The sequence below is a fragment of the Phocoena phocoena genome, chromosome X, assembly GCF_963924675.1.
Source record: "Phocoena phocoena chromosome X, mPhoPho1.1, whole genome shotgun sequence".
NCBI lineage: Eukaryota > Metazoa > Chordata > Mammalia > Artiodactyla > Phocoenidae > Phocoena > Phocoena phocoena.
The window spans coordinates 80,635,449-80,650,940 of NC_089240.1; the positions used below are offsets into that span (position 1 = coordinate 80,635,449).

Genomic DNA, 15,492 nt, shown 5'->3' on the forward strand with positions numbered 1-15,492 from the left:
CACCAGGGAAGCCCCCCAAGAACGGTTTTTCACATCAAAATTGTTTGACTGAAAAGTGTCTGTGATTTTGCAATATTAAAAAAAAAGAGACTCCCTCTTGTGAGAACACCAGAATCATAACTAGCTGCTGGACAATCATCGACAGGAAGACACTGAAACTCACCAAAAAAGATACCCCACATACAAAGACAAAGGAGAAGCCACAATGAGACAGTAGGAGGGGCGTAATCACAGTAAAATCAAATCCCATAACAGCTGGGTGGGTGACTCACAGACTGGAGAACACTTATACCACAGAAGTCCAGCCACTGGAGTGAAGGTTCTGAGCCCCACGCCAGGCTTCCCAACCTGGAGGTCCAGCAACGGGAAGAGGAATTCCTAGAGAATCAGACTATGAAGCCTAGTGGGATTTGATTGCAGGACTTCAACAAGACTGGGGGAAACAGAGACTCTACTCCTGGAGGGCACACACAAAGTAGTGTGCTCATCGGGACCCAGGGGAAGGAGCAGTGACCCCAGGGGAGACTGAACCCGACCTACCTGCTAGTGTTGGAGGGTCTCCTGCAGAGGCAGGGGGTGGCTGTGGCTCACCTTGAGGACAAGGACACTGGCAGCAGAAGTTCTGGGAAGTACTCCTTGGCTTGAGCCCTCCCAGGGTCTGTCATTAGCCCCACCAAAGAGCCCAGGTAGGCTCCAGTGTTAGGTTGCCTCAGGCCAAACAACCAATAGTGAGGGAACCCAGCCCCACCCATCAGCAGTCAAGCAGATTAAAGTTTTACTGAGCTCTGCCCACCAGAGCAACAGTCAGCCTTACCCACCACCAGTCCCTCCCATCAGGAAACCTACACAAGCCTCTTAGATAGCCTCATCCACCAGAGGGCAGACAGCAGAAGCAGCCTGTGGATCAAAAACCACATTCACAGAAAGACAGACAAGATGAAAAGGCAGAGGGCTATGAACCAGATGAAGGAACAAGATAAAACCCCAGAAAAACAAGTAAATGAAGTGGAGATAGGCAACCTTCCAGAAAAAGAATTCAGAATAATGATAGTGAAGATGATCCAGGACAGCAGAAAAAGAATGGAAGAAAAGATCAAGAAGATGCAAGAAATGTTTAACAAAGACCTAGAAGAATTAAAGAACAAACAAACAGAGATGAACAATACAATAAATGAAATGAAAACTACATTAGAAGGAATCGATAGCAGAATAACTGAGGCAGAAGAATGGATAAGTGACCTGGAAGACAGAATGCTGGAATTCACTGCTGTGGAACAGAATAAAGAAAAAAGAATAAAAAGAAATGAACACAACCTAAGAGACCTCTGGGACAACATTAAATGCAACAACATTTGCATTGTAGGGTTCCCAGAAGGAGAAGAGAGAGACAAAGGACCAGAGAAAATATTTGAAGAGATTATAGTTGAAAACTTCCCTACCACGGGAAAGGAAATAGCCACCCAGGTCCAGGAAGCACAGCAAGTCCCATACAGGATAAACCCAAGGAGAAACACGCCAAGACACATAGTAATCAAACTGGCAAAAAATAAAGACAAAGAAAATTTATTGAAAGCAGCAAGGGAAAAATGACAAATAACATACAAGGGAACTCCCATAAGGTTAACAGCTGATTTCTCAGCAGAAACTCTACAAGCCAGAAGGGAGTGGCAAGATATACTTAAAGAGATGAAAGGGAAGAACCTACAACCAAGATTACTCTACCCGGAAAGGATCTTATTCAGATTCGATGGAGAAATCAAAAGCTTTACAGACAAGCAAAAGCTAAGAGAATTCAGCACCACCAAACCAGCTCTACAACAAATGCTAAAGGAATTTCTCTAAGTGGGAAACAAAAGAGAAGAAAAGGACCTACAAAAACAAACCCAAAACAATTAAGAAAATGGTCATAGGAACATACATATCGATAATTAGCTTAAACGTGAATGGATTAAATGTTCCAACCAAAAGACACAGGCTTGCTGAATGGATACAAAAACAAGACCCATATATATGCTGTCTACAGGAGATCCACTTCAGACCTAGGGACACATTCTGACTAAAAATGAGGGGATGGAAAAAGATATTCCATGAAAATGGAAATCAAAGGAAAGCTGGAGTAGACATTCTCATATCCAATAAAATAGACTTTAAAATAAAGAATCTTATAAGAGACAAGGAAGAACACTACATAATGTTCAAGGGGTCATTCCAAGAAGAAGATATAACAATTATAAATATATATGCATCCAACATAGGAACACCTTGATAAATAAGGCAACTACTAAGAGCTATAAAAGAGGAAATCGACAGTAACACAATAATAGTGGGGGACTTTAACCCCTCACTTACACCAATGGACAGATCATCCAAAATGAAAATAAATAAGGAAACAGAAGCATTAAATGACACAATAGACCAGATAGAGTTAATTGATATTTTTAGGACATCCCATCCAAAAACGGCAGATTATATATTCTTCTCACGTGTGCACGCAACATTCTCTAGTATAGATCACATCTTGGGTCATAAATCAAGCCTCAGTAAATTTAAGAAAATTGAAATCATATCAAGCATCTTTTGTGACCACAACGCTATGAGATTAGAAATCAGTTATAGGGAAAAAAATGTAAGGAACACAAACACATGGAGGCTAAACAATATGTTACTAGATAACCAAGGGATCACTGAAGAAATCAAAGGGAAATCAAAAAATACCTAGAGACAAATGACAATGAAAACAGGACAATCCAAAACCTATGGGATGCAGCAAAAGCAGTTCTAAGAGGGAATTTTATAGCTATCGAAGCCTACCTCAAGAAACAAGAAAAATCTCAAATAAACAATCTAAACTTACACCTAAAGGAACTAGAGAAAGAAGAACAGACAAAACCCAAAGTTAGCAGAAGGAAAGAAATCATAAAGAACGGAAATAAATGAAACAGAAACAAAGAAAACAATAGCAAAGATCAATAAAACTAAAAGGTGGTTCTTTGAGAAGATAAAATTGAAAAACCATTAGCCAGCCTCATCAAGAAAATGAGGGAGAGGACTAAAATCAATAAAATTAGAAATGAAAAAGGAGAAGTTACAACAGACACTGCAGAAATACAAAGTATCCTAAGAGACTACTACAAGCAACTCTATGCCAATAAAATGGACAACCTGGAAGAAATGGACAAATTCTTAGAAAGGTATAACCTTCCAAGACTGAACCAGGAAGAAATAGAAAATATGAACAGATGAATCACAAGTAATGAAATTGAAACTGTAATTAAAAATCTTCCAACAAACAAAAGTCCAGGACCAGATGCCTTCACAGGTGAATTCTACCAAACATTTAGAGAAGAGCTAAAACTCATCCTTCTCAAACTCTTCCAAAAAATTGCAGAAGAAGGAACACTCCCAAACTCATTCTATGAGGCCACCATCACCCTGATACCAAAAGCAGGCAAAGATACAACAAAAAAAGAAAATTATAGACCAATATCACTGATGAATATAGATGCAAAAATCCTCAACCAAATACTAGCAAACAGAATCCAACGACACATTAAAAGGATCATACACCATCATCAAGTGGGATTTATCCCAGGGATGCAAGGATTCTTCAATATATGCAAATCAATCAATGTGATACACCATATTAACAAATTGAAGAAGAAAAACCATATGATCATCTCAATAGATGCAGAAAAAGCTTTTAACAAAGTTCAACACCCATTTATGATAAAAACTCTCCAGAAAGTGGGCATAGAGGGAACCTACCTCAAAATAATAAAAGCCATATATGACAAACCCACAGCAAACATCATTCACAATGGTGAAAAACTGAAAGCATTTCCTCTAAGATCAGGAACAAGACAAGAATGTCCACTCTCACCACTGTTATGCAACATAGTTTTGGAAGTCCTAGCCTCGGCAATCAGAGAAGAAAAGGAAATAAAAGGAATACAAATTGGAAAAGAAGAAGTAAAACTGTCACTGTTTGCAGAAGACATGATACTATACATAGAGTATCCTAAAAATGCCACCAGAAAACTACTAGAGCTAATCAATGAATTTGCTAAAGTTGCAGGGTACAAAATTAATGCACAGAAATCTCTTGCATTCCTATACACTAATGATGAAACATCTGAAAAAGAAATTAAGGAAACACTCCCATTTACCATTGCAACAAAAAGAATAAAGTATCTAAATAATAAACCTACCTAAGGAGATAAAAGACGTGTTTGCAGAAAACTATAAGACACTGATGAAAGAAATTAAAGGTGATACAGACAGATGGAGAGATATATCATGTTCTTGGATTGGAAGAATCAATATTGTTTAAATGACTATACTACCCAAAGCAATCTACAGATTCAATGAAATCCCTATCAAATTACCAATGGCATTTTTTACGGAACTAGAACAAAAAATCTTAAAATTTGTATGGAGACACAAAAGACCCCGAATAGCCAAAGCAGTCTTCAGGGAAAAAAATGGAGTTGGAGGAATCAGACTCCCTGACTTCAGACTATACTACAAAGCTACAGTAATGAAGTAATGAAGACAATATGGTAGTGGCACAAAAACAGAAACATAGATCAATGGGCAAAGATAGAAAGCCCAGAGATAAACGCACGCACCTATGGTCAACTAATCTCTGACAAAGGAGGCAAGGATATACAATGGAGAAAAGACATTCTCTTCAGTAAGTGGTGCTGGGAAAACTGGACAGCTACATGTAAAAGAATGAAATTAGGACACTTCCTAACACCATACACAAAAATAAACTCAAAATAGATTTGAGACCTAAGTGTAAGACTGGACAGTATAAAACTCTTAGAGGAAAACATAGGAAGAACACTGTTTGGCATAAATCACAGCAAGATGTTTTTTGATCCACCTCCTAGAGTAATAGAAATAAAAACAGAAATAAACAAATGGGACCTAATGAAGCTTGAAAGCTTTTGCACACCAAAGGAAAGCATAAACAAGACGAAAAGACAACCCTCAGAGTGGGAGAAAATATTTGCAAAGGAATCAACGGACAAAGGATTAATCTCCAAAATATATAAACAGCTCATGAAGCTCAATATTAAAGAAACAATCAACCCAATCCAAAAATGGGCAGAGGACCTAAATAGACATTTCTCCAAGGAAGACATATGGATGGCCAAGAAGCACATGAAAAGGTGCTCAACATCACTAATTATTAGAGAAATGCAAATGAAAACTACAGTGAGGTATCACCTCACACCAGTTAGAATGGGCATCATCAGGAAATCTACAGACAACAAATGCTGGGGAAGGTGTGGAGAAAAGGGAACCCTCTTGCACTATTGGTGGGAATGTAAATTGATACAGCCTCTATGGAGAACAGTATGGAATTTCCTTAGAAAACTAAAAATAGAATTACCATATGATCCAGCAATCCCACTCCTGGGCATATACCCAGAGAAAACCATAATTCAAAAAGACACATGCACCCCAATGTTCATTGAAGCACTATTTACAATAGCCAGGTCATGGAAGCAACCTAAATGCCCATTGCCAGACGCATGGATAAAGAAGAAGTGGTACATATATACAATGGAATATTACTCAGCCATAAAAAGGAACGAAATTGGGTGATTTGTTGAGACGTGGATGTATCTAGAGACTGTCATACGGAGTGAAGTAAGTCAGAAAGAGAGAAACAGATATCGTATATTAGCGCATGTATGTGGAACCTAGAAAAATGATATAGGTGAACCGGTTTGCAGGGCAGAAGTTGAGACATAGATGTAGAGAAGAAACGTATGGACACCAAGGGGGGAAGGCTGAGGGCAGGGTGGGGATGGTGGTGTGATGAATTAGGCAATTGGGATTGACATGTTTACACTGATGTGTATAAAATGGATGACTAATAAGAACCTGCTGTATAAAAAAAAATTAAATTAAATTAAAAAATAATCCAAATTAAAAAAAAAAAAGTAAGTTTGAATCATCTGCTTTGACCTGTTCATGTGTAAGGGCCATTATGGTAGTTCTTGAGTTGCCTATAAGGACATACAGTTAATCATTATTTTATCTTGTAATTGGTAAATTGGTTACACGTTACATACACGGCTTCAGAGGCTAAGTATAGTTGCTGGTTTAGTTTAGTTTTATAGTTGTAGTTTTTTTTTTAATATATATATATCTGAGTGACTTTGCTGTACAGCAGAAATTAACAGAACATTGTAAATCAAGTATACGTCAATAAAATTAAAAAAAAACTACAACTATGAATCTAAACTTATATAAGTCCCCTACATACAAACAAGCTCCATTCTAGGTGAGCGTCTGTAAGTCCAATTTGTTTGTAAGTCCAACAAAGTTAGCCTTTGTACCCAACTAACACAATTGGCCATATACTGCTGCTTTTACACTTGCTTCCAGACATCCTGGGCTTGAAATAAAGATACCATACTACTGTATCTATACAGTACTGTACAGTAAAGTACATAAAAGCACAACCACTTGTAGAGGATGCACACATGTGACAGTGTACGTCAGACATATGGTCTAACTTATGTGATTGGACATGCAAATGCATGTTCACATCTTTGAAAGTTCGCAACTTGAAGGTTTATACGTAGGGGACTTACTATATAGGTACATACATACATACATACATACATATTCTTTTCCATTATGGTTTATCACAGGGTATTGAATATAGTTCCTTGTGCTATACAGTGGGACCTTGTTGTTTAATAGTTGTAGTTCCTAACTCCACCTCAGTTAATTCAAAACGTGAAGAGTCCATTGTGAAAAACACTGTTAGAGTGGAAGAAATTTGAGGTTTATCAGAATAAACATTAATACAATTGATGCTTTGCCTAAAATCACAAAAACAGTCAAGAATTTAAAACTACCTGTTAGTTTGTTATGATACTATTTGTAAAACCGTGACATAAATGAAATTTCTCTGCAATGTGTTATTTTGACAGAATTTCTGTCACTATCTTAAGATGGAATTCCTCATCTAGATGGAAACTAAGTAAAAAACCATTTAAGGAATGCTATAGGACAGAAGTTTTAAAGGGAGTTATCAGTAATCAGCATAGAATCTTAAGCCAATGGGGAAAAAATTGAAGGTTACCAAATTTGATAATTTTTTGCTAATCCTAAATTCTTTGAAAGATCCTTTTGAAGTTTTCTGAAATTTTAAATCATTTTTGTCTATCATATAATTATGTTTTGCTTAAGTTTTTAAGTGTTCAATATTTGTTATAATTAGTTATTTTAAACATCCTTCCTGTATGAGTCCAAATAAACTGTTTTGTTTTCTGTGGGGAGAAGGTTGTCCACTTTCACTTTGGAAGCCAGTTTTACTAGTTGCACCTTTGGAAACCGGTGTTCCAGGAGCTAAACAACTGCCACACAATTGAACTTTTAGACCACAACCTGTTCCTGACTTGGGAATTGTTTGCAAATTCAAGAATATTAATTAAAAGTACTAATTGTGAAATTAGATCATTGGCTGACTTTAGTTATCTTTTCCTAAAGATATGTATGTTATTATTATGTTGTTATTATGATGATGTCATGTTAAGATATGTTATTATATGTATTATTACAATGTACAAAAAGTATGTTGTAATAACACCTTATTCACAACTCAGGTATAATTTTCAGCTTTAGGCAATTCATACTCTTGAATCTTTATAGAGGAGTGAATTATTTTGTTTTGTCAGATTAATTTTGCAGCTACGTCAGAAAACTAAATGATGTGGTTATTTATAAAAGGTACTTGAAGTAGATAAATGAGGTGAAATATCTCCAGAGTGATAATCATAGCCATTTAGGTGTTATAAAGATAGTAATCACAACAACAGATATTAAATTACTCCATTTAATACAAGCAGCAATCATATGTCTGGGTATAGTTGCCTCAAAAACATGCATAATTTTAAACAAAATTATATATAGTAACTGCCTTCTCTCTATTCCTATTGCTACTATCATAGTCTAAGCTCTTATCACCTCACAACTGGATCTCTCTCTATCTCTCTTCTCTGTTTGCATCTCCAATTCAGTAAATCATGACAGGTTTGAGTGCAGCTCTGTGCTAGAAACAGTGCAAAAAACTGAGGACACAGTGGGGACCAAGAGAGACCTAGTCCTTACTACACTGAGTTTACAGTATAGCCAGAAGACTGGCATTGATAGGGAATTATAATTTGATAATTGAGGTAAAAGAAGTCAGGAACCATGGGAGATGATAACAAGACCAACTTCAGCTCAACTGAGACCAGAAAGGGTGAGTAGGAGATGGGCAGATGAAGGAGTGGGTGAGGGGTGAGTGCCTGAAGCAGAGCAAAGTCTACATGGAAAGGCCAAGATTGAAAGAGAACTTGTACTCTAACCAGTATTGTTATATATGATGAAGACACTTCATCATATATGTGTTATATAAGATGAAGACAGATTTCAGAATATAGATAGAGGTTTTAGAGCTTGGGTTCTACTCAGACCTAAATGCTAATTCCAACTGAGTAATTAATTATCTTTGTGCATTTAGGCAAGTAACTTAATGCCTGCAAACCTTGATTCCCTGATCTGCCAAATAGGACAATAAATTCCTATATCATAGGATTGCTGTGAGTATTTAAATGAGGCAATGCATGTAAAGCTCTTAGCATAGTGCCCGACATATAATAAATGCTCAGTAAATGGTGGCTAGTATTTAGGTAGAATAGATCCAACTTGCTGATCTCTGCAAACTGCCTTTTTAGCCTTTGATTCCTTCCTCAGTCTATCCTGAATATTACAGCCTACAACCCTTCTCGGAAATGCTAAAATCTGAAAGTTCTGAAAACAGAATTTTATCATTTGGCCCCGAAACCCAGCCTGGCTTGAGGCTGTATATAATCTTTACTTATCCTGTCTTGTGGAGTATTCATGTTTCCCTGCTAACCTTGAATGCATTTGATTTAGGGTGCCAGCCCAGATCGCACTGGGTGTGTTTTGTAATATATGGCACACATACCGTATTCCTTTCTAAAATGTGAAGCATTCTGAATTCCAAAACACATCTGGCTTCAAGGGTTTCAGATAAGAGATTGTGGACCTGTACCACCCGAAGTCATCTTTCTAAAATTCCACCTTCTCCATGTCTGTCTCTGAATCAGGAACTCATAAGGACCCTCGATGGTTGTCAGACATAGTCTAGACTACGCCTTGTGGTTTTCAAGATTGTCTCTAATCTGTCCCCACTGTCAACTGAAAAAAATGTACAACCTAAAAGTTGAGAATTATGTTCTATTGGGCAGAGTTTCTAAGGACTTAAGCCCGGAAGACAACCTCTCAGATCGCTCTGAGGGAGTGCTCCAAAGAGGTAAGGGAGGAGCCAGGATACATAGGAGTTTTTGCAACAAAAACAGGTAGTCAGAACATCAAAAGATTACTGTGAATTAAAGAAAACCTGATATCTCAGGTTAATGAATTTAGCGCTCCTCTAGGTATGGGAAGATGCAAGAGTGTGGGCTCGTTGAAATCATTCCTTCGATATGCACCTTAACAATCTAGGGCCAGTACCTGCTTTTCTCCATCCTGAATCCCGTCAGGGTGCACAGTTAGGGGTGACTGCAGTGGCTGAGGGCTTGATGGCTGCAACATCCTTTGTTTACTGATATGGCAGGCGACATTTTTCAGCCCCACCACCCTACATGTTCGAAATTTAATACCCTCTAACTTGAACCCTTTGTTTCCTAAGGCTGCTTCCCTAAAGTAAAATGTTAACACTGCTCCCTGTCTCACTTCCTTTTCTTCCTCTCTTTCTGGCTATTCAAATCCTACCCAGCAATTAGGGCACAATTCTTTATAGTTTCTTAATGAAGCTATATTTATTTCTTCTCTGAATTCCTCTTGTACTTAATTTATTCACCAAATATTTGAGCAGGTATGATGTGCCAGCTACTGCTCTAAATGTTAGAGATCCAAAAGTGATTAAGACGGGAAAATTAAGGGCTCTGCTATTAGGGAACTGGTTTTCTAGAAGCTAGAACATAAGTAAGTAAATAGGTAAGTGAACAGATAATTTCAGGTAGTGGTTCTGCTATGAAAATAGTAAGACAGGACATGTGATAGTGCCCAGGGAGGAAGAGCAGGAATATACCTCAGAATCTCCTCTGTGGTTAGTTTTCATTCCCTGGTTAGATTGTTAATGCCTTAAGGGCAGAATCGCGTCTTAAACTTCTCTTTGCCACAAAGTGCTGAGCCTATGATGGGTTCTGAAACATTAATGTTTGGTGGAGACATCTGTCTTTTTTTTAAAACAGAGAAGGTAAAAATTTATTTATTAAATATTGAGCCCCACTTGACTAACTCATTGATCTAAGAGTATCTATTATGTACAATTGCTGGGCAAAGCTGGCTTTCTTTTCATTTCTGTTGCTTTTTATTCATAGAGTTATAAAGAACTTTCACATCCCAACAGTTTTCCCGTTTGAAATGGTTTAGTACCTACAGAAGAAGTTACTACTTGAAAAACCTGGATTATTCATGCAATTGTTTCTGATTAATTCAGGTACTAAGTGACTTCCTCTAATTCATTAGCATGAACGTTTTTTAAGACCTAAGTGGCAAACATACATTTCTTTAAAAATTTTATTTTTATTTCTCTATTAATTTCTTTTGATTGAGGTATAGTTGATTTACAGTGTTGCATTAGTTTCTGGTGTACAGCAAAGTGATTCAGTTTTTTTTCCTCTCCTTTTAATTACTTTTTATTGGAGTATAGTTGCTTTACAATGTTGTGCTGATTCAGTTATACATACATACATATATGTATTCATTTCCAGATTCTTTTCCTGCATAGATTATTACAAGATAGTGAATATAGTTCCCTCTGCTGTACAGTAGGTCCTTGTTGCTTATCTATTTTATGTATAGTAGTTTGTATTTGTTAACCCCAAACTCCTAATTTATCTCCCCCACCCCGTACCTTTCCCCTTTGGTAACCATAAATTTGTTTTCTAAAACGTATGTTTCTTGAGCGCTTCACCCCTAGTCCTTAAGCTGAACATTCTTTTTTTTTTCCTGTGGTACGTGGGCCTCTCACTCTGTGGCCTCTCCTGTTGCGGAGCACAGGCTCCAGACGTGCAGGCTCAGCGGCCATGGCTAACGGGCCCAGCCATTCCGCGGCATGTGGGATCTTCCCAGACTGGGGCACGAACCCGTGTCCCCTGCATCGGCAGGCAGACTCTCAACCACTGCGCCACCAGGGAAGCCCAAGCTGAACATTCTTGTTACACAGAAGAGACTGCTGGATTTCCATATCATAGGCACCCCTCTTGGCAGTTAAATATTGAAGTTTGTGGCAAGACAGTTAATTTAAGCTTGAGAAAAACTTGTTGTGACAGATTTCTGAAACTTACCCAGTGAACTAACATGGTCTTTTGCTTCATGAAGAAAACTGAAGCCCTATACTGTGATGTCATATTTGATTTCTGGTAGATACACATTTTGTTCTTTATATTGAAAGAGTATCTTGAGAAGCAAATCCGAAAAGGAATTTTTTTCTTGTTGTAAAAATGGTAGAAAGAATTATGATTTGTAGTAGCCAAGAGCTCAGGTGGGTTCAAATTTGAGGCTTTTGATTTGACAGTGCTTCTGAGATGGTGTCCTTTTGGTTACAAAAATAGAAAAGTATAGAAAAGTATTGCTCTATTAAAATGATGAAATGGACAGTTTGAGATGCTCACAGTAGCAAAGTAAGGTGGAGAATTGGAGCTTAATGCCTGTAACTTCATCTTCTCAACTACTAGGCTTTTGCCCTTTGAGGTCAGGGCCATGTCTCTTTAAATCCCAGTGCCTCGCACACTGCCAGCTGATCTATCATCTATTCGGAAGTGCTAATGGTGATGGAAGAATGCAGTGCCTAAGAGGACATGTGGGTGTCTGAAAATGCCCCTTACTGTTAGAAAGGAGATGAAAAAATGTTTTAGAGTAATTTTAAATACAAGCAGTAATAGTTCAATGGTTTTGAAAGCCAATTTTTCTTTTCCTCCTGTCTTCTTAGAATCAAACCTCTATCTACGTTGATCTCAGTTCTAAAAATCAGATTATATATACCTTTGTTTGTGAAACACAACGGAGAGGTACTCAACTAAAACAATCTTCATAGTAAAGGGATTTGAATAGCTGAACAGAATGTTCAGCTTGGTTGCCAGATGGTTAAATAGCCTTGAATTGTCTTGATTGGTCTTACTGATTTGTAAAGTTCAGGGTGAATCCAGGATCTGAAAAGTTGAAAGGCAGCACTTTGAAGAATAATTACTTCCTTCTGTGACTGCTGCTGATCTGAATCAGTATTGGACAGGGATGTCATCTAGAGATTTCAAACCCTGGATCATTGGTTGAGATGGATGACCTTTCTTGAAGGCCCTTCTTACTTGGAAAGTATATGGAGGTTATGATAGAGTACCACCCGAACAGTGCTCTCAGAATTCCTCTGTTGTGATTGTTCTTTCATTCATTTGATCTTTGACTAGACTACAGCTTCCGTAAGGTACATGCTTATCTTGTTTATGGTTGTATTCCTAGTGCCCAGCACTGAACAGGTGCATAGTAGATGCTCAAATATTTGTTCAATTGAATTGAACATGCTTTTCTATATTATATTGCCTTGCCCTACTTAGAGATTAAGAAATTTAAGCTGGGTAAATAATTGACCCTTCATCTTTATTGTGATGGCCAAGTTACTTTCTCTAAAAGAGAAGAAAATAGTCAAAGTTGAAGAAGTGTGGCCAAGTTTTTGAGTTGGTGGTGAGACTTTTGAATTGTATGCAATTCAGTTGTCCAATTTCTGTGGTACTGGAGTAATTTCAAGATGTTTATAAAACATTGTATTACCATGTAACATTAGCCATAAGAGAGTCGAATCTTTACATCTTGCTGTTTTTGTTAATTTCTGCCTGATTGAGAAAATTAAAACTTAATTTTCTTGCAATAATGGCTCCTGCATTTCAATCAGAACTTTAGCATTAGAGTTTGTAAGTAAATCATCCATTTCTCTTATTCTTAAGGGGTTGAGACTCTGGAGTGAAACTTTTATAATTATGCAGTACTCATAGAGTACTGTAGTAAGTTATATTTAATATAACTGTTCATAAATGAAGTTTAATAAACTCTAATTGCTTGACTATTCACAAGCGTATTGCTTTTCTAGAGTTGATTTTAATGAAAATATATGGTCACTATACTTATTGGTGTAATATGCCCTCATCCTAATGACCATTATAGATTTAGATTTGCAATAAAAACTTACTAAAATGACTTTAATCAGTGCTTTTAATTCAGGGGTGTGACTCTGATAAACATTTTTTTGGTCATTTTTTGTTGTTGTTTTAACTCCATAGTAGCTCTATAGTTTTTACACAGGAGTAAAATCCATAATGTCTGCTTGCCAGTGGTGTGAGAGAGAGAGGTGCATGCACCTATATAAATTACATTCAGATAAAATTTGAGAGCTTGTCCCTGTAGAACATCATTATAAATGAGACTGTATCTTAATACAACCATTTAAAAATGTTTTACAGGTCATTTCACATAAAAATGACTGCGATTGAATCTTGTCAAAGAGATAGCTCTTTACAGCTCTCTGAACTTTTTTCATGTTGGTGGTGTTTTTGTTATTGTTCTCCTTTTGTAACTTTCTCTTTTTTTGACTAGTGTATAATAAAGACAGTTGTGCAGCAGAAATAATTTATTTTCTATTGCAGATAATTTAAGTGTAATTTATACAATAATTTCAATGTATTTTTAATGTGCAGTGGCCAAAAATGGCCCCCTCCTAAACTCAAACTCTTCAAATGTCCTTAAAGATTTTTCTTTTCAATAGACCACATTTGTCTCTCTTTTCTGAATAGTTGTAGAGTTCTAAGTAATGGTCTCAAGAAGATATTTATGACAGCAGAGTTTTACATGAGGGAAATCTATGAGAAAAATATCCATATCAGTCAAATGTGCATAGTTATATAGGATATCCAGTCTGTAGTTGAATGAAACTTGTAAATCAAGAAATCATAAGCAGAGTGTTTTTCTTTATGGTTCTCTATTACAAGTAATTTGGATAATTTTTTACATGAATATAATTTCCTCTTTGTCTTAAGGTGCTCTATCATTCTTAAAGATGCCTTTTAGGAAAAAATAGTCTTTAAGAAGACACTAAACAAAGCATAGTTCTCCTCCATTTTTGACCATGGGTCCACATTTGGTTTATTAATAACCAAACTTTAAACTCAAGGGAAGCTCTAGAAATAGAAAGGTACCTAGCCAGATTGACATTCCAGTAGAGGGAAGAGTGGGTGCACAAACAGGACATAATGAGGCATGCGGTGGGAAAAGGATTTCCATTTTTCCATAGCGCACAGATCATTGAGGGAAGACGTAGAAGGTAGCCTAGGGCTGAATAATATAGGGCTTTGAATGCCATATTAAGGGTATTAGTCTTTATTCTGTAGGTCATCAGGAGCCATTGAATACAGATGGGCAAGTAATAGTCATTTATAATTTTTTATTGAGTTCTGTGTGCCAAACACTGATCTAGGCATTAGGGGTATATCCCTGAAACAAACAGATGAAAACCTTGGTTCTTATGGAGCTCACATTTTTAGTGGGAGAAACAGACAGAAATAAATTATAGACTATGTGAGAATGTCATAAGTTTTATTGAAAAAAGGAAAGCAGAGCATGCTAAAGCAGGTCAGGAGAGTGTGGAGGAGGTGGGTGTTTCCATTTAAATAGGATGGACAGAGTATGTCTCCCTGAGCAAGAACTTGAAAGGGGGAGGAGTGATGGAGGAAAGCATATGGATAACAGAAAAGAGCATTCCAGGCAGAGGGAAGAGACAGTGTATGTGGCTTATTGCCTTATGGGGACAGTGAGGTGGTTGCTGTGACTAGAGCTGAGTGAATGAAATGAACTGTAGTAGGAGATGAGGTCAGAGGGATATGAAGAGTATGCAGCTCCATAGGGCCTTGCAGGTTATTGTAACGATTTTGACTTTCACTGGGAGTGAAAATAGGGTGCCATTGAAAAGTTTTGAGCAGAGGAGTGACATGATCTGACTTGGTATTTTTTTTTTTCTGACTAAAGTCCATGGTTTATTCAGATTTCTTTAGCTTTTTCTTTTCTTTGTTTATTTTTTTGACAGGAAAGTAGGATTTATTGGTGCACGTGAGTAAAGAGGGGACAGCCTCAAGGCTCTCATGAGTGCAGGGCCCGCCATGTGTCCAGGGGGCCATGATTAGGGATGTATTTGACCCCACAGCCATCCGGCAGGAGCCGCTTATCTGCCGCCATGTTTTCAAATTCACCTGCATTAAACTTAGTAAATCCCCACTTCTTGGAGATGTGGATCTTCTGGCAGCCAGGGAACTTGAACTTGGCTCTGCACAGGGCCTCAAACACGTGCTCCTCGCTCTGCAGCTTGGTGCGGATGGACATTATGACGTGGCCAATGTGGACCCTGGCCAC

General features: G+C 37.5%; 1 protein-coding gene across 1 annotated transcript in view; it reads left to right on the forward strand.

Annotated features, from left to right (window-relative positions):
* DIAPH2 (diaphanous related formin 2) overlaps positions 1–15,492 on the forward strand; it is a 741,115-nt gene that overhangs the window by 42,143 nt on the left and 683,480 nt on the right. The window lies entirely within an intron of this gene.